Genomic DNA, 19,110 nt, shown 5'->3' on the forward strand with positions numbered 1-19,110 from the left:
TTGTGTCTTTATAGTTAGTCCAATGAACATGTTCAGAAATAACATCTATAACAGAAGCATTTTTTACTTAAACAAAAATATAACATTCCCTCAGAATTTTAATCTTGGGTTTTTTTTCCAAGAGATCACTGTTTGTGAATTTCAAACTTTAGACAAGGAGCTGTCAGCATAGCTAAGTTACTCTGCTACATAAAGTTAACATTAGATACTGATTTAAGAAACAGAAACATAATTTTAATAGCATCACATCTCTTGAAAACCTCTATGTCTGGGAAGATAAATAAAGTTAATTTCTAGGTGATTTTTCAAACAGTGAGCTTTGAAAGCCATCCTTCTAAAACATAATTCTTTGATATCTAATGGTAACTGTTTGAAAATATTCCATATTGTGTAATTTATAAACTAAAGACACAGCTCGCTCTTTTCAAAAGATCACTTTGAAGACATTTACTTAGTATTATTTCTGATGTTCAAAGAAATAATATCCACATGGAAATTGAGCACAAATTTCTCTATCAATAGGAAAATTTCCACAGGCAATTATAGAGCATACATTTAATGAAATACAGCCTTTGGAATTTTCAGACAGTTAAATTACTTTCCCTTATGGGTTGCAAAGGTGTGAGACACAGGGACACTTAAGACCTATTAAGCTTAATGACTCGTCCATCTTGTTAAAGAAAATTAAAGGACAATTTCTTCAATGATGCTTTTACATTCAAAATGATAAAGGATCACTAAAGACAAAAGGTTTTCAAAAAGAATGATGCAGGAAAGTGAAAATCTTTTAATTCTTGAATTGTCTCTATTAAACGCGATTACAACTATTTTACAGATAATTTGCCCAGAATATCAGAGTATGTCACAGACACACAGAGTATGTCTGAATAATCAAACTGGTTTTAATTGAAAGTATAGATTTTATCTCTAAATTCTCATTTTTAAATTATTTAGAAATAACTTATTTCCCAGTGCTATTTCCTAGTGATTTTTAAACACAATTTTATTACAATAAACTGTAGCACTGTCCTCCGGTTGTTCATCGATTTGCTCGAGTGGGCACCAGTAACGTCTCCATTGTGAGACTAGTTGTTACTGTTTTTGGCATTTTGAATATGCCACAGGAGCTTGCCAGGCTCTGCCGTGAGGGCAGGATACTCTCAGTAGGTTGCCGGGCTCTCTGAGATGGATGGAGTAATTGAACTTGGGTTGGCCGTGTGCAAGGCAAACGCCCTACCCGCTGTGCTATCACTCCAGCCCTAATATTATAAAAACAAAACTAATTTAACTTTTCTTGTCATAGACTGTTTTGAATTAAAAAATAGATAAATATTGCTTACAAAATTAATACAGCAGGAGCTGAGGTGTGACACACCAGATCACTTTAAATGTCTGCACATGGAATAAGCAGTCAATCAGAATACATAATGGGATGGCTAGCGGGTGGGATAAGACAGCAGATAAAAGGAAATCACCAGTCTTATCTTAGGAGCACTCTTTCTCTCTGTATCTCTCTTTCTCTTCTCATCTCTCTCCCTCTCCTCTATCTCCCCTCTCCTGTCTCTTCCTCTCATCTCCTCTCTCTCTCTCTCTCTCTCTCTCTCTCTCTCTCTCTCTCTCTCTCTCTCTCTCTCTCTCTCCTAGAGTACAGCTTGGAGTCCCAGCAACAGGAACAGGGCACAGGGATCTGGACCATATGCATGTGGCTGTGGCCAGAGAATGAGGAAAGCATACACAGGATAGAGAGCAACGCACAGACAGCACCTGCTCATCATTCATGAGAGGCAAGTAGCCTGCATGCCACAAGACAGGGAGGTTGTTCATAGGATGAGGAAGCAGCAGGGACAGGACAAGTGATGTCATTCACAGGTAAAAGAGAGGTCTGTACATCTGGGGAGAGACCTGGTTGGACCCATCTACTTTATCTGTATAATAGACTCTAATCTACTTCAATCTGCTGAGTTTTATATGCAAATCTTTCATACAATTCTCAAGAGCCCAACAGCATAGGAAAACCCACTTTTGAGCTAACAAAATTAAGCAAAAAATATGCTAATATCCATGTGTTTATACTAAATTTTTTATTTAAAATTTTCTCTTTAATCAATTTTCTAGTTTGGTTTTGTTAGCGCATTTTCCCCAAACACTAAGTATAAAATATTGTTAGAAATTTATAAAAAGATATTTATTATATTAAATAAAGTATTCTGGATTCACATTAGAAAAGTTTTTACGACTTTGAAATGCATGTTTGTATGTATTAAACATATTACGTATATCATGACTATTTAAATAACACTTACTCCCCAACACAGGGCTATTTTGGGTAGCTAACCTCTCCCTCTCATTCAAATGTCCTATAATGTTTTTTTTCATCCATGAAAGCATTCTATAAACCATACCAGCTTCTTGAGTGCAACACTTACCACAATTATATTTGAATGCTTGTCAACTGATTATACTGCTGCTCAGTGATTTCAACTGGGATTGATTTTACTTGCCTCAGGGACGTTTCACAGAGACATAGATGGTCATCATAGCTAGGAGCTAGATAAGGAAATGGTGGCTGAAGATTTTTAGCAAAAGGTTAGAAGCCTGTCTAAATGGCATAATTTTATACTGAATATGCACTTTAACATAAAGCTGTAAACTACCAAAATTAATCACTTCTCACTTAATCACTTAACTTCCCGTTAACTGTCGATTTGCTCGAGTGGGCACCAGTAACGTATCGATTTGTCCCTGTCGCGTGCTAGTGTAGCCCAATGGCGTCTGTTCGCTCTAGGAACATGAAGAGCATCAAACCGATCATTCATGATCATGATGAAGAAGTCTGACCATCTGGTAGTTGGGCGGTCATGCGGTCTTTTGACATCCCGTGGAATTCAGTCCGTAATAGCTCTAGTCCAGGGGTCATCTATAAATCTCATTGCGTGACCAGCCCATCTGATTTTTGACAACTTGGCAAACGAGACAGCGTCCCTTATTTTTGATCATCGATGGATGTCGGAACTCTGGATTCTTTCTCTCATTTGAGTGAAACGTGATATTCCAAGCATAGATCTTTCAATTCTTCTTTGGAAGACCTGAATAGCATTCTCATTCTATTTGCATAGGGTCCAGGTGTCTGAGGCATATGTTAATGCAGGAAGAACAGTGGAATCAAAGAGATGTGCCCGGAGCCGGAGGTTCTTCGTCCTCCTAGCTATTTCTTCAATGTTGTTGAAGGCGTTCCAAGCCGCTCTCTTCCTCCTGCGCAGCTCAGGTGCCAGGTCATTTGTCATGTTGACTTCTCGACCTAGGTACACATAGCTGTTGCATTCGGAGATGGTCGTTCCGTTGAGAGCGAATGTGGCATCAGGAAAGAGGCTGTTTCTCATAAACATTGTCTTCGTAAGATTCAGCTGTAGTCCTACCTTTCCACACTCACGGTCAAAGTCGGCCAGCATTTGTGTTGCTTGACTGATGTTTGGGGTTATTAAAACAATGTCATCAGCAAAGTGGAGGTGGTGTAGTTGCCGACCATCTATCTTCACTCCCATTCCTTCCCATTGCAGTCATCACATGATGTTCTCGAGGGTGGCACTGAAGAGTTTTGGTGAAATGGTATCACCCTGCTGAACCCCTCTCTTGACATCAATGATCACCTCCTTGTAGAATGGTGAGATCCTGGTAGTGAATCCGCAATACAGCTCAAGGAGGATCCTGATGTATTTGGCTTGAATGCCCTGATTGGCTAGGGCTTCAATGACCGCTTCCGTCTCAACAGAATCAAAGGCCTTCTTTAATCAGTGAACGTTAGGTAGAGCGGCATCTTGAACTCCCGAGAAAACTCAATGAGCTTGGTTATCGTGTGGATATGGTCAATGGTGCTGAATCCTTTGCGGAACCCGGTTTGCTTGCATGGTTGTCCTTCATCTAGTGTTCTGCCAATCCTATTTAGGATGACTCGAGTGAACAACTTATAGATGACAGACAATAGGCAGATTGGGCAATAGTTGCCAATGTCATAGATGTCTCCCGTCTTGAACAGTAGTATGGTCCTGCTGGTTTTCCATTGGGACGGAACCTTGCATTCAGACAGGTAGCGTGTGAAGAGCCGATAGTGTATTGATGAGTACTGATGGCAGGTTCTTCAGGTGTTCAGATCTGACCTTGTCTGGGCCGGGTGCTGTTCGTTTCTTTACCGACAAAATGACGTGTCAGATTTCGGAAGGGAGAACATTGGGAACGACATATCCATCCTGTGGAATTTGGTATGTCGGCAAGTGGACATGGCTATCGAAGAGATATGAGTAGAAATCATGGATAATCTTCTCCATTGCCATTCTGGAGAATGTGATCGATACATCAGGGTGTCGGAGAGCAGTCATCTTGGTCTTGTAGTTGGCGAAGGACAGGATGGCGTTATGAATACTTTTCCCGACTTCTGCCACATCTACCAGCACTTCTGCTCTTCTCTCTTTGAGGTCTTCCTTGATCGCATCTCTGCACTGCTTTGCGAGCTCAGATGTTCGCTTGCGGTTGCCTGAGGCATGCGCCAAACCACGTTGGTGAATAAGCTCAAGAGTTTTCGAAGACAGGCTTTTTTTTGTGGCTATCTCTCTTGGAGTTCCTCACACAATCATGGAGGTGCTGAAACAGTCGATCGTATTCCTCGTCAATGTTGTCAACAATGGCATCTTCCCACGTTGCCGCAATAGTGTGAAAGAGCTCCCAGTTGGTGGTCGTTCTGGGAGTTCTCTTTTTAAACTTTGCAGCCCTTTCTCCCCGCTCTGTGAAGTAGAATTTTGCACGAAGGAGACGGTGGTCTGATTCCATTCGGAATTTTGGGACAACAGCGACATCGGTCAGGCAAAACTATCAATTGAATATGATGTGGTCTATTTCATTGTGGAATCATCCACCGGGAGACTCCCATGTGCAATGTTTAGATTCAGCCTTCTGGAACTGTGAGTTACCATGGATGGTCTTGATCGACATGATGAACTCAGATAGTCTCTCACCCTGTTCGTTCCATTCTAGGCCATGGGACCTGATGTGAATTTCTTCAGCTGATCTTCTCGGTCCTATCTTGGCATTAAAATCACCCACAATGATCTTGTAGAAGGTTTGGTCTTCTTTATAGAACTTCTCCAGCTCCATGTAGAACTTCTCAATTTCTCTTTCATCATAATGAGACGTTGGTGCCTAGCAACGAAGATAGAAACTGCTGGCAGTGAACCACATCTATTCAAATGTAAACGTCCGATTTGGGTTGTTAGACATTTGAATGAACCAATGCTCATGGCCAAGTTTGTGTTGACAAGGACACTGATGCCTCCAACACCTCTTTTATCACATGTTCCGAGGAACAATTCTTCTCCAGTGTCAAAAATGGCATGGTGAGATTCGTGCCTTCTTGTCTCGGTCAGACCAATGATGTCGTACTTGATTTTCTGCACTTGTACCATCAGGTCCTCGATGGATGCATTTTATGCTAGCATACGTGTATTGAAAGTACAGATGATCATTTTTGTCTTCCTTCATTGTGGCAGCCTAGTTCAGCCTTGAGATTTTATCGGCCTCTCCTTTCTCATCCTTCTCAGTGCTGCCATGTTGGTGAAGCCTTCAGAGTCAGGTGAATGAGACCCATCGTAATTACTGGTTTTGGCATATCAAATACACAACGGATAGCTTGTCAGGCTCTGCCGTGCTGGCGGAATACTTTCGGTAGCTTGCCAGTCTTTCCGAAAGGGATAGAGGCTTTTGGGGTGACCTCTAATTGCCCTCATAGGTGTTACCATATTTGTTGTTACTGTGTTTGGCATATCGAATACATCACAGGTATCTTGCCAGGCTCTGCTGTGCCATGTGGGCGAGATACTCTCGGTAGCTTGCCGGGCTCTCCGAGAGGGGCAGAGGAATCGAACTCGCGTCGGCCATGTTGGCTGCGTGCAAGGCAAATGCCCTACCGCTGTGGTAACAAATATGGTATGGCAATTTCACCAAAATTAAAGTACTAAGTTATTACAAAGACTGAGATATTGAAGATTTATATCTACCCCAGTAAATATTATTTCCTAAGTGGGAGTGGGAAGATAAAAATCTTTTTTACCTCAGTGAAACTCAAATTTGTTATTTAACACATTTTTAAATTATCGTTTTTCTCTATTATTTGGCTGCTAGAAAGAATATAGTTAGATTTGCATTCACCTGTGACAATAATATATAATTTATGTCATTAATATCTACTATGTATTTTTGGGTTTAATGTGTTTTTTGTCTTATATTTATTTTTTTTCAATGGATTCTTTACTTTTGTCAGTTATATACAAACTCATTTATTAGGAGAGCATAAACTTTACCCAATTCTCCATCAAGCTGAAAGGGTGACCTTTTATACCTCTGAAATTTCATCACTGTCACTGTCACTATCCTTCCATTGTTCATCGATTTGCTAGAGCAGGTCCAGTAATGTCTCCATTGTGACACTTGTTACTGTGTTTAGCATATCAAATACGTCATGGGTAGCTTGCCATGCTTTACCGTAATGAAATTTCATAGAATAGTTAAAGTAAAAGTAAAGTAAAGGTCCTCCCATTGATCATCGATTTGATCGAGCGGGCCCAGTAACGTCTCCATTGGAGACTTTGTTGTTACTGTGTCTGGCATATCGAATACGTCACGGGGAGCTTGCCAGGCTCTGCCGTGCGGGCGAGATACTCTCGGTAGCTTGCCGGGCTCTCCGAGAGGGGCGGAGGAATCGAACTCGGGTCGGCCGTTTTGGCTGCATGCAAGGCAAACGCCCTACCGCTGTGCTATCGCTCCAGGCCCTAAAGTCCATAAATAGTTATATAAATTTCTATTTGCATGTTCTTCAGGTTCTATAGAGATGTGGTCAGAATAATATTATCATTTAAAAGTTTTCCATTTTAAATCATAGGTATTTGAGATATGTGAGGTACCTATTATTAGTGTAGAAAAATGTAGTAAACATATTATTTTTGTTTATTTTATTTGGGGGCCTTAGTGCCGTGCCTGAGGAAGCTCAGGATTTATTCCTGGCTCTGCTCTCAGAGACCACGCAGGCAGAGTTCAGGTGACCATATGTGGTGCTTGGTATAGACCCAAGGTCAGCTGCACACAAGGCAAACACCTTACTTGCTATATTCTCTCTATGGCCTCCAAATAACACTTTAAAACTCTATTCCCTTAACCACCAGTTAAAACAACCACTTAAAATGCTGTCGATTGTCACAACTTCCTAGAGAAACATCTGCTTTAAATTACCAACACTGTTCCCAGATAAAATAGTTCACTGTTCCTAGATAAAATAAATAAAATAAAATAGTCACTATATTATTCTACTTTTTGTTTATTTCAGGGCCATACTGGGCTATTCACAGGGCTTATATCTGATTCTGCACTCAGAGATCACTTCTGGTGAGGCTTAATGGACAGATATGGTCCAGGGATCAAATCAGGTTGGCCATGTGCAAGGCAAATGCCTTAACTCTTATACAATCTTGCTGGCCCTGAATCAATTTTTATAGGGACTACACCCAGCAAGGCTGGGAGAGGGGCAGAGGGTATGCTTCAGGTATCAAACTCAGAGCCCTGTCAGGTATGTGATCTGCCACTTGAAATATATCCGAAGTTCAAATGGCAAAGAATTCCTAACATGTACACATTTTAAAAATGCAAATATATATCTGTATTTATACATGCAATATATCTATATCACATGAGTTATGGTTTATTATCTTAAGAAAAGTAGGAGTAGATATGTCACAATTACAATGTTGCTCAGAGAATTCCTTTAGATTTTTTTAACTGATATGGGATATTTTAATAAAGCACAGCTTATAATTGTCTAATTTTATTGAGTCATTTATATCTCTGGCCCCTAAATATCACTTAACCACATACACATTTAAGAAATATAATGTAGTGCTTTGATGTGCAGATATATATATATATATATATATACACATATATATATAGTAAAATGATAAACTTTCTACTCAATATTTTCAGATAGAAATTCTACTACCAATTTTAATATTTAAATTCAGTATATAGGGATTATTATATGCACTTTTTGAAATGAAAGATATTTAAAACTTTGCTAGTAAAAATTTTAAATCAATAATTTTTTTAAATACATACTATCCCACGATTAGGTAGAAGATTATCAACATTCTCTATTTTGTTTCATTTCTGCCAAAGCATTTTAACTTCTTTTCTGAAAATTTTAATCCTATCACAAGCTTTTCGCTTTTCTTTTATCCCTCTTTTTGGTTGCTATTCTCCTCTATGGGCCTGTTCTGGAGGAATTCTGGTAAGAAAATGAGCATTAGTTAGCCACTTTTTTTTTTTGTGAATGCAATTGCTGAATACAAAAATATAAACCCAGAATCAGATCAGTGAGAAGATAATTCTTTTTCTCTTTTGAATTATTTTTTCCCAAACCTAATCCACATTATCCAGCCCAGTTTTAATTTAAGGATCGTGGATTGTGCAGATAGTAGCAAACTCACAAGAAATGCTTTGGTTGGTATGTATTACTACTTAATGAACATATTTTAATATTTATCTAATAGGAAGAAATAAATGTATTCTAGAGCGATAGCACAGCGGTAGGGCGTTTGCCTTGCACGCAGCCAACAGGGCCGACCCGAGTTCGATTCCTCCGCCCCTCTCGGAGAGCCCGGCAAGCTACCGAGAGTATCTCGCCCGCACGGCAGAGCCTGGCAAGCTCCCCGTGACGTATTCAATATGCCAGACACAGTAACAACAAAGTCTCCAATGGAGACGTTACTGGGCCCGCTCGAGCAAATCGATGATCAACGGGAGGGCCTTTACTTTTTTACTTTTACTTAATTTTTTATTATTGGGGATAAATAGTACAGATAGTATAGAGACTTGTCTTGCACATGGTGGACCCTAGTTTAGTCAATGGCCCTCAAGTGGTTCCCGTAATTACTGCCAGCAGTGATTTTAGTAAAAGAGATAGGTGGAAGTACTGACACCACTGCAGTGGGCCCCAAACAAAAAATAGTTATAAATAATAAAATTCATCTTACTAACTCTTGTTAAAAATTCACTTTTTATTAAATATTTGCCTAACTTTTTAGTATTTAACATGGCATGATTTACTAGAATATTTCTTAACGCTTTTCATTCATAAACAAAATGAACCAATCAGATTAAAAAATTACTACCAAATTTCCCTAAATCAAATTTAGTAATGAAAAATGGTTTATAAAATTTGTATTTTAGGCATCTGAGTGATAGTACAGTGGACAAGCCAAGTTTCTCTCATTAAACCCACCCAGGTTCAATCCTTGACAACCCATATCGTCGCCTGAGCACTATTACAATTGATTCCTGAACAAAAAGGTCAGTAGTAAGTCCTCAACACAGCTAGGGTCCAAACTAAACAACAACAAAATTATATATTTACCTTAAGTTGTGTATGTAATTACAGAATCAAGGAATCAGACATAAAATAAATTAATATCTCTATCTTATAAAAATAATAGCATTTTTGTTGCAAATGGTTATTTCCAAAATCCTAAAGTTATGCTGCAAATATCAAATGCAATGTAGAATTTTTATTGGTGAGCATCATCTCATTTTATTTTACAATTATAATTTAGCTTTGTAAATGAAAATACGTATAAATTATACATTGTAGCACAGCGGTTAGGGCATTTGCCTTGCATGTGGTCGACACAGCCGACCTGAGTTTGATTCCTCCGCCTCTCTTGGAGAGCCTGGCAAGCTACGGAGAGTATCTCGCCTGCTCGACAAAGCCTGACAAGCTACCAGTGATATATTTGATATGCCAAACACAATAACAAGTCTCACAATGTTCCTGAGCCTGCTTGAGTAAATCGATGAAAAATGGGAGGACAGTGACAGTAACAGTGACATCCCTAGTAAAACTGTCATATCAAACATTCATAAAGAAAACTCCTATCATGTGTAATTCAATGTACACATGGTGTAAGTTCTTACTATAGTAGTTTGTTAATATATCTTTAATTTTATGTCTTTGATGGGTAGAGGTCTACCCCCAGCTGTGATCAGGACTTTCTCCTGGCTCTGATCTTAGGCACTACTGCTGGCTATGCTTGGGGGACCATTCAGAATGCCAGAGATTACATCCTGGTAGGGCTGGAGCGATAGCACAGTGGGTAGGGCATTTGACTTGCAAGAGGCCAACATGGCCGATCCAAGTTCGATTCTTCTGCCTCTCTCAGAGAGCCCGGCAAGCAACCGAGAATATCACGCCTGCATGGCAAAGCCTGGCAAGCTGCCTGTGACTTATTCAATATGCCAAACACATAACAATTGTCAGAACAGAGATGTTACTGTGCCCACTCAAGCAAATCGATGAACAATGGGAGGACAGTGACAGTGACAGTGACATCCTGGTAGAACATAGCAATGCAAGTGCCTGGTATGCTATACTAGTTCTCTGACCCATATAGCTTTAATTTTTAGAAAAGTACAGAATGTCTACTAAGAAATCCAACAATGAAATCCCTGTGCCTAAAATATTGTAAACAGCTAAAACTAAATTGTTATCCTCTGAAAAAAGGGTATTTTTTATATAGCAATATATTATAAATATTTGACATTCTAGACAATGTAACAAAAAGTTTTCCCTTTATCCATACTTCAGCTATGTTTCTAAGTTTTTATTGCATAGTTTGATTGGGTTAGCAATTTTGTTATTAACCACATTTTTCAAGAGTTTATAACAGTGTTGAAATTTCTACCTTTCTTACTTGATATCACAAGGAAATTTAATTATATGTTTGGAAACTCAAGAAGACCCATTTTAAATGTTTTTATGCTTCTCTTTTACCACTTCATATAGAAACCAAAATAATCTTTTCTTTCAAAAAACACAGAACGAAATTTCAAAACTCAAGAGCAATAATCAGGTTAGGTTATTCTCATCATATCATCTAACTATTCTTTATTTAAAAACTAAACCTAGAAAGGCTGAAGAAATTTTAGAAAAATTTATTAAATAAAAATTGTATTTCATAAAAATAGATTTTATTTAATAAAATTCCTACCATCCTGTCTCTTCTCTTTATGCTAGCATGGCAAGATTATTGAACCAACAATTTACAAAAGAAGATAACTGCATAATACAGAATACAGAATACATATACTGTAAATTGTTTTTTGAAAGATCCCCAAGAAATTTAAGAAATACTTGCTGGTAGCATATTTGACATTCTGAAATCTATAACTTGTATAGAAATGTATTTATGCATATTCATAAAAGTTTATGTACCCCACAATTTTATTAATTTATTAGTAGTGTGCTTGATTATTATGACTGGGGAAACATTTTTGATGTGGTATGATACTATGATTTGATTATTAGCACTATATGTATAGAAAAGGGAAGATATCTGTGCGTTCTTTATCATTGAAAAAATAATTGAAAAACAGAAATAAATCTTTTCAACACTTGTTTGTGTTCATGCAGTTTCTAAAGTCAGTGCAAACAGGAAATGAAAAAGAAGATATAATTCTAGTGCTTGAGAAATAGTACAGGGGTTAAGGTCCTTGCTATGCAGTTCACCGACCCCAGTTCCATCCTTGACATTGCATATGGTCCCCTGAGCAACACCATGATTGATCCCAAGTTATAGAGCCTGGAATAATCCCTGAGCACAGCTGGGAGTGGCCCGAAATAAAAAAAAAATGATGATGATTTACTTCTGTCTTAATATGTACCACAAATAATTCTTAGCTCAGAGGTGCAGTGAACAATGTGAATCTATTAATTTTCTTAAGTATAATTTTGATCAGCAAATATTTCCTCATTTGGAGGACATTTTGAGATCACATATTAGAATTCTGACTTTGTGAAATGTGTTGTTATCATAAATAATTTAGGTGCTACTATTTACTGCTGTCCTTTGAACAAACATATATGAATTTCCAAGTATATTTGCTTTGTGCATTAATAATATCCACTTCAATAACAGCACATTAAGTAGACTTCTAATGGTTGCAAATTAATTTTAACAACTTTCTATTTTCTTCTTTCATATTCGCAGCCAAAAATGTAATGTGGGTATTTTTTTTTAAATAGAGATTTTGTGCAAGAAACCCAGAGTCACACCCAGCAATGTTCCCATGACTCTGATCTTGGCCAGGACTCAGTAGTGCTGGAGCCACTATAGTTACATGCAGCCACTGGGGCCACAACTGGTAGTTTTGGTGGCATGCAGTGCCAGTGAGTAAACTCAGAGCATTGCACATGCTAAGTATTTCCTCTACAACTTGACCAATTGAGCTCTCTTCCTGACCCTAACTAACTTGGTTTGAAAACTAAAAATATATTCCATTAAATGTTTCCATTTTTCTACAGTGACTTCAGTGTTAAAGCCAGAAGACAAATCAATTACTTTCCTGCTATGTTATGAGTCCTCAGTTGAGTAGAATGTTCCTGAGAAAAACTAAAAATAAACTTCAGTCAAAAAAAATTAAATTAAAATAACACAGCAAAATAGTTTGTTTCCAATAGTGAACTAAAGATATTTCATCTATGTTTCTTCCATGCATTGCCACATCAGGCTAGAGGAATCAAACTCACCATGAAATTCAAAGATCAATTTAAATCATGTTATGAGACAACAGAACCTCTTTGTGTCTGTCAATTAAAACCTACAAGTGGTAACATATTTTGTTTCAATTATATGTCTAAGTTGAATTTATATAACACAAACACACAGCAAGTTATCTCTCCTGAGTGCTTGCTGAAAGCTGAAAACATTTACTTAAAACACTTTTTTCCCCACAAAATAAAAATCCTCTCTTACAAAAAATGCCACACATGAATTTAGAAGGAAATCAAATAACAAATTGGAGGAATGCAAAAGCAGTATCAAGCTCAAATAAAACTTTGTCAATATTACTGACTTCACTGAAATTTTTGTTTTACTGAACCACTTTAAAAGATGAGCTTTAAGTAAAAATTACTAATTTAATCATTATCATAGAATAAATTGATGGGGAGTCTAATGAAGACCTAAAATTATTTCACAGCTACTGTACTTTTAACATGGCTATAGAGTTAGATAAATTCAGCCCTAAACTTGATTATATTTACTATAATATTTAATAAAAATACTGTGAGATAACTTGTGGACGAACTTCAATTTAAATAATGATAATTATAATGATATATCTCCAGCATGTTTGACCCTTGTTACTAATATGAAATCATAAACTTTCATTATTCCTACAATAGACAATTCTCTCCAATTATCTGTAATACTTCTCATTATAACTTGGCAAACTTACGAGTTTGAACACTAGATTTTATTCAATAGAAATAAGTAAAACTTGGGTCTGGAATGATAGCACAGTGCAGAGGGTGTTTGCTTTACACACGGCCAAACGGGTTTGATTCCCAGCATCCCATATGGTCCCCTGAGTACTATCAGGAGTAATTTCTGAGTGCAGAGCCAGGAGTAACCCCTGTGCATCACCAGATGTGACCCAAAAAGCAAAATAAAAAAAAGAAAGAAGTAAAACTAAACTGTTTTTCAGTGTAGTACACCAACTCACTATCTATAAATGCCTATGAATCTATGAATCAAGCATTTTTAACATACTGAATATAACAATGTTTATGAAATTTCAATGGCCAGTACTACAGGTGCTGGTCAATATATAGGATACAAATTTTCTACAGACTGTACAAAATAGAACTTCAAATTCCTTATTTCTGGCGGATCAATATATAAAATATTTAAATACAGAGGAGTCTTTTCAGTTTAATTTTTGCTGTCTCCAGGACGTACAATCTATTCCATGAAAAACATTCAGCATTTTTCAAATCACTTTTAATATCTGGTTATCTTCACTTCCATTTAAAATTAATTCATTGTTTGCTTTTCTAACAAGAACTGTTAGAAATGTAAGATACTGACTTACATATGAATGAAATGAACATCTCACTGTATACTCAGCTCTTTGATGTTTTACTATATTTATGCAGTATGTTTTTACATTACTGCCTTAATTTTAGTTCAAGTAACAAATTGAACAAAATAATGCACATATACCTTAAGAGAGATGTCAGATTCAGCAAAAGTTTTCTTCCCTTCCACTCCCCTTGGAGTTTTGGGCCACACCTTGTGTCCTTGGTATGCTCCCAGTTGTGATCAGGGAACCGTATACGTTGCTGGCAATCAAACTAGAGTTGGTCACATTTAAGGCAAGTAACCCTTGTTCTATCTCTAGGGTTCTTTATTAAGCTAAAAAGTATGTACACATATAAATTATAGAATGTCATGTATAAAGTTCAGTATTGTTTTTGGAGGAAGATGCAAAAAGGCGTTTGGTTCATACTTTGCTGTGCTCAAAGCTTACTTCTGGATATGTGCTCAAAAATCTCTCCTGGTGGAACTTAGGGGACCATATGCACTGCCAGAGATGGACGTCAAATTTCATAATGCCAAATGGTTTTTGTCACCTGTGACAGCTTCACTTATTTGATAATAGTAGCTTAGAGGGGGGGAAAAAGAATTAATTTGGACACAGTAAGAAGGAATTCTATGTAGATGAATAAAGTTAGCCTTGTACCACTGCTCCAGTTCACCTTCTGCACCACTGTCAAAGTGTTATTTTAATTAATTGGGAGAGACAACACCCAGCTGTGCTCACTCCTGATTCTGTGTTCAGGATTTACTCCTGGTAGTAGTTCAGTGCCATATTATGGCGCTGAGCTTTGAACCAGAAATATCTGTACACAAGACAAATATCTTATTCCCTATATTATCTCTCCATCCCTCAGAATCATGTTTTTCAAAGTATCACTCAATTGCATAATCACTCTGCTATAATGCAAAGTCTTCATTTGTTTCCCACAGCCTGGGAAATAAATTTCAAGTTCTTTCAAAGTTTATCCGTGTTCTTGCTCCAAATATCCTTTTCTGCTTCTATTCTATTCAATATCCATCATAATTTTACATACCCTCTTACATTATTGCATTTTCTTTTACTCTATTCTTATATCTTCAGTGGATAAATCATACCTATTTTCATGAACAGCTCAAAACCATTTCATGGATAGATAGGAGCAATTCAACATTGTTCTCAACAATTTTATCCTAAACTGAAATGCTTTGTCTCTAACTTTAACAGTCCATGCATAATTTAGGAATTAGTAGTATATTAAGAACAATAAATTAGAGAATTTATTATTACCTCATGCCAGACTTGTTTCTAGCTTTCTGAATACTAAACTTTTATCGCAAATGTTTAGTTGCTTTAGTTTTCTCTACTGATTTAACAGTATTAAACTTTTCTGATTTTCAAATACCAGAAAGATAACAAGTTTTGTTTGGAGTTCAGATGCTCAGTGTGCTAAAGGTTGCTTTATCTAAGGCTTGAAATGGGAAAAAAAGCCCACCTGGTAATTCTTATTTTTTCTAAATAAAAGCATACTTGCAAAATCTGCATTTCTGTATACTCAAATAACTTAATATAACTATGGGTTTAAGTTTTGTGCATATGTAATTGAAAGTTCTATGAGTATCAATAAGCTTATTTTACCATTGGAGTGGCATTCTTGATTAAGGCACAAATCTCTCATATTAATAGATAAGAAGTCTCAGAATCTGACTTTTGCTTATAACTCATCAGTCACAGAAGTCTTTCATATACATCCCAACTACATTTCCTTTAGGAACTTTTTGTTTCCATGTTTGATATTTGAGATAATAGCTTTTCACTTACATGATTGTTCATTTTCATTATATTGTCACCCTGTATGTATAAAAAGTGCCTTTAAAGAAATATAAATGTGTACACACATATGTATGCATGTGTGTACACATCATTTCAAAAATTCCCTTGTTACTTTAAGAGTATAAAGAAACCAAAGTATAAAGAAACCTGTTTTTAAAAGTCTTATTTTATATATAGTGGTGATATATATATATACATATATATATATATATGTATATATCAAATCTCCCCACCCCAAGGTATCCAGCTCCGGCAGCCAACCTCCACTGCCTAACCACCGCCACACTCCAGGCCTCCTTCCGGATGCTCAGGCTGAGCCTCATGCAAGAATTAAGTCCCACGGAATGCAGATAATGCAGAACTTTGTGATCTTGAACTCGGGACTCAATGGGACCTGGAACAGAGATCCTCTGCCTGCTTTCCCAGTGTCCTGTGACTCAGGGATCACACCTATAAGCCACACCCTGCAGGTACCAGATAATCTTCTCATCAGCTACCCTCCAACTCACAGATGCTCCTCCCAAATTGGAGTATAAAAGGAGGCTCCCAGACCCATGCCACAGGACTCTCAGGCTGGGAGGAATAGAGACGTTATTGGTGCCTGTTGAAGTAATTGCTGACCAATGGGATGCCAGTGATACAGTGATATAGTGATTTTATATATAGTAGAAGAAAAATATCCATGACCAAGGTAAACAGGGGCTAAGAATACTGTTCAATGGTTAAAACTAACCACAAGTGTATTTGGGGTGAAGGTAGATAAGATGGAGAAGAGACTAGTATGGCAATGATAGGGAAGGATCACAGTGGTTAAGATCTGAGTCTTTAAAGTAGGTAAAGGGATATTCTTGATAATATTTCAGTATTAATACTGAAACCCACAATGCCCAAAAGAGATAGAGACAGAGACAGAGACAGAGAGAGAGAGAGAGAGAGAGAGAGAGAGAGAGAGAGAGAAGAAAAGCAACTGCCAAAGAGGCAGGCAGAGGATGGAGGAATGTGAAGGAACCTGGGGAGACTGGTGCTGGGAAAGTACTCTGGTGGACGGATGGGTGTTGGAATACTGTATGACAGAAATCTAATCATGAACAGTTTTGTAAGGGTCTATATCACAGTGATTCTATAAACAAGTAAAAAAAAAAGTCCTATTTCAGTCATTCCAGAAGTCTTCATTGGTCAAGTGATTAATGTAGATGATATTTGTGTACTTTCCTATGGGGAGTAATTTCTAAAGATCATCTCCACCACCAAAGTTTTATCATCCTAATAATTTAATAAAACACTCATCTAGATATAACTATTTGAGGGCCTTTGCCAATGGAATAAAAATTACTTTAAAATAAGTGAAGAATACCACATTAGTGACATAAACCCAGGGTAATTACATGAGCACCTAAAAGTCTAAGACTCAACCATAAAGGGCATAAGTGTAGAGGAACAGTACAGTGGGAATTCAGAGAGGTAGAGAGATTACCATGTGAAGAGAACTTAATGTATACTGATGATTGTCGAGTGTAGGAACCCTGAGAAAGAATTGAGACCTTAAGAACCAAAGGAGTCTCTCCACTGAAAAGCAACAATGGAACAGGAGCCCTAGTCCTACAACTCCTTAAACAAACAAACAAACATATATATATTTTTGCTTGAGCGGGCCTAGTAACCTCTCCATTGTGAGACTTATTACAAGGTTTGGCATATAGAATACATCATGGGTAGCTTTGTGAGGCTTTGCCATGTGGGCGAGATACTCTTGGTAGCTTGCTGGGCTCTCCGAGAGGCGAGTCTGCCAGGTCCCATGTCTGTCCTCCATGGACTTAGATGGTGTGGACAAGGATTAATGCTTCTCTCCTTTCCCGACCCTCCTAGGAGCAATCGGGGTTGCAGGCCCGGGACACCTACGGGGATGGCGCAGGGGCCCCTCCACTAGCATTCCCGAAGGTCCAGTTGAACCCTGCTGGAGATTCAAGGCATAATGTTGCGATCTATTTTTGTTTTTCATTCACAGACAAGTTGCAATTTGCAAACTCAAAAATATACAGTTAAGGAAATAACCTTAAACAGGAAAAACCATAAGCAAAGAGAAGAAACATTGACGATAATAGATAATAAGGTAAAGGTAAAGGTAAAGGCCCTCCCGTTGATCGTCGATTTGCTCGAGCGGGCCCAGTAACGTCTCCATTGGAGACTTTGTTGTTACTGTGTCTGGCATATCGAATACTCTCGGTAGCTTGCCGGGCTCTCCGAGAGGGGCGGAGGAATCGAACTCGGGTCGGCCATGTTGGCCGCGTGTAAGGCAAACGCCCTACCCGCTGTGCTATCACTCCAGCCCAAAGGTAAAGGCCCTCCCGTTGATCGTCGATTTGCTCGAGCGGGCCCAGTAACGTCTCCATTGGAGACTTTGTTGTTACTGTGTCTGGTATATCAAATACTCTCGGTAGCTTGCCGGGCTCTCCGAGAGGGGCGGAGGAATCGAACTCGGGTCGGCCATGTTGGCCGCTTGTAAGGCGAACGCCCTACCCGCTGTGCTACCGCTAGTTACATACAAATAAAAATCAAAAGTTTCTATCCCGGAAGACCAACGTCAAACAAATTAACTGTTTTGAAAGAAATATGACAAAAATGAAGAGGTAAGTAACATAAGAATATTCTACAACTAAATTTCATTAGTTTGCAAGCGGAAAAAAAGTCCACTGAGGGCTTTAATGAACAAAAAAATCAAACGTGCTACATCAAGTAAAAACATTTATATTTCAAAATAAACAAATTAAATGATTAAGAAAACAAATAACCCTATCACATGCAAATGATTAGCTGTCAGAAAACTATCACTCTTTTAATGGTAACGCTAGAAGCTAGAAATTAATAGAGTAACATCATAAAAATGATATGAAAATGATTTTGGATTTAGAACGATTAGGGATCTGAGTTACCTAAACAAGAGAGCAAACTAAAAAGAAATGAAGACATTAAATCCTGGAAGAGGAGGAAGAGAGATGAATTCATACAGTAAGGAAAGGGGAAAAAAATTCCAAGGATAATTAAGGTTGATCCTGGAAGAAAGTTGTTCAAGAGACAGATGAGAAGCTGGCGTGTGGGGGTGGTTAAGGGATTCAGGTACAAAGGTGATGTTAAGGAAAGATAGAGCCAAATAGCCAAACCACAGAGTCAACAATGCTGAAATCAAGACACCCAAATTAAACAACTGAACTTAGAGAGGTGCAGTCAAGAGGGCAAGCAGGAGGGTAGGTGGGGGAAGAGATGGGAGATCCTGATCCCTGGAAAGTTGAGAGAGGGAGGATAACACTGGTACTATAATCGGTGCTGCAATAT

This window comes from Sorex fumeus, unplaced genomic scaffold (genome assembly GCF_029834395.1).
Source record: "Sorex fumeus unplaced genomic scaffold, SorFum_2.1 ptg000034l, whole genome shotgun sequence".
Classification (NCBI taxonomy): Eukaryota; Metazoa; Chordata; class Mammalia; order Eulipotyphla; family Soricidae; genus Sorex; species Sorex fumeus.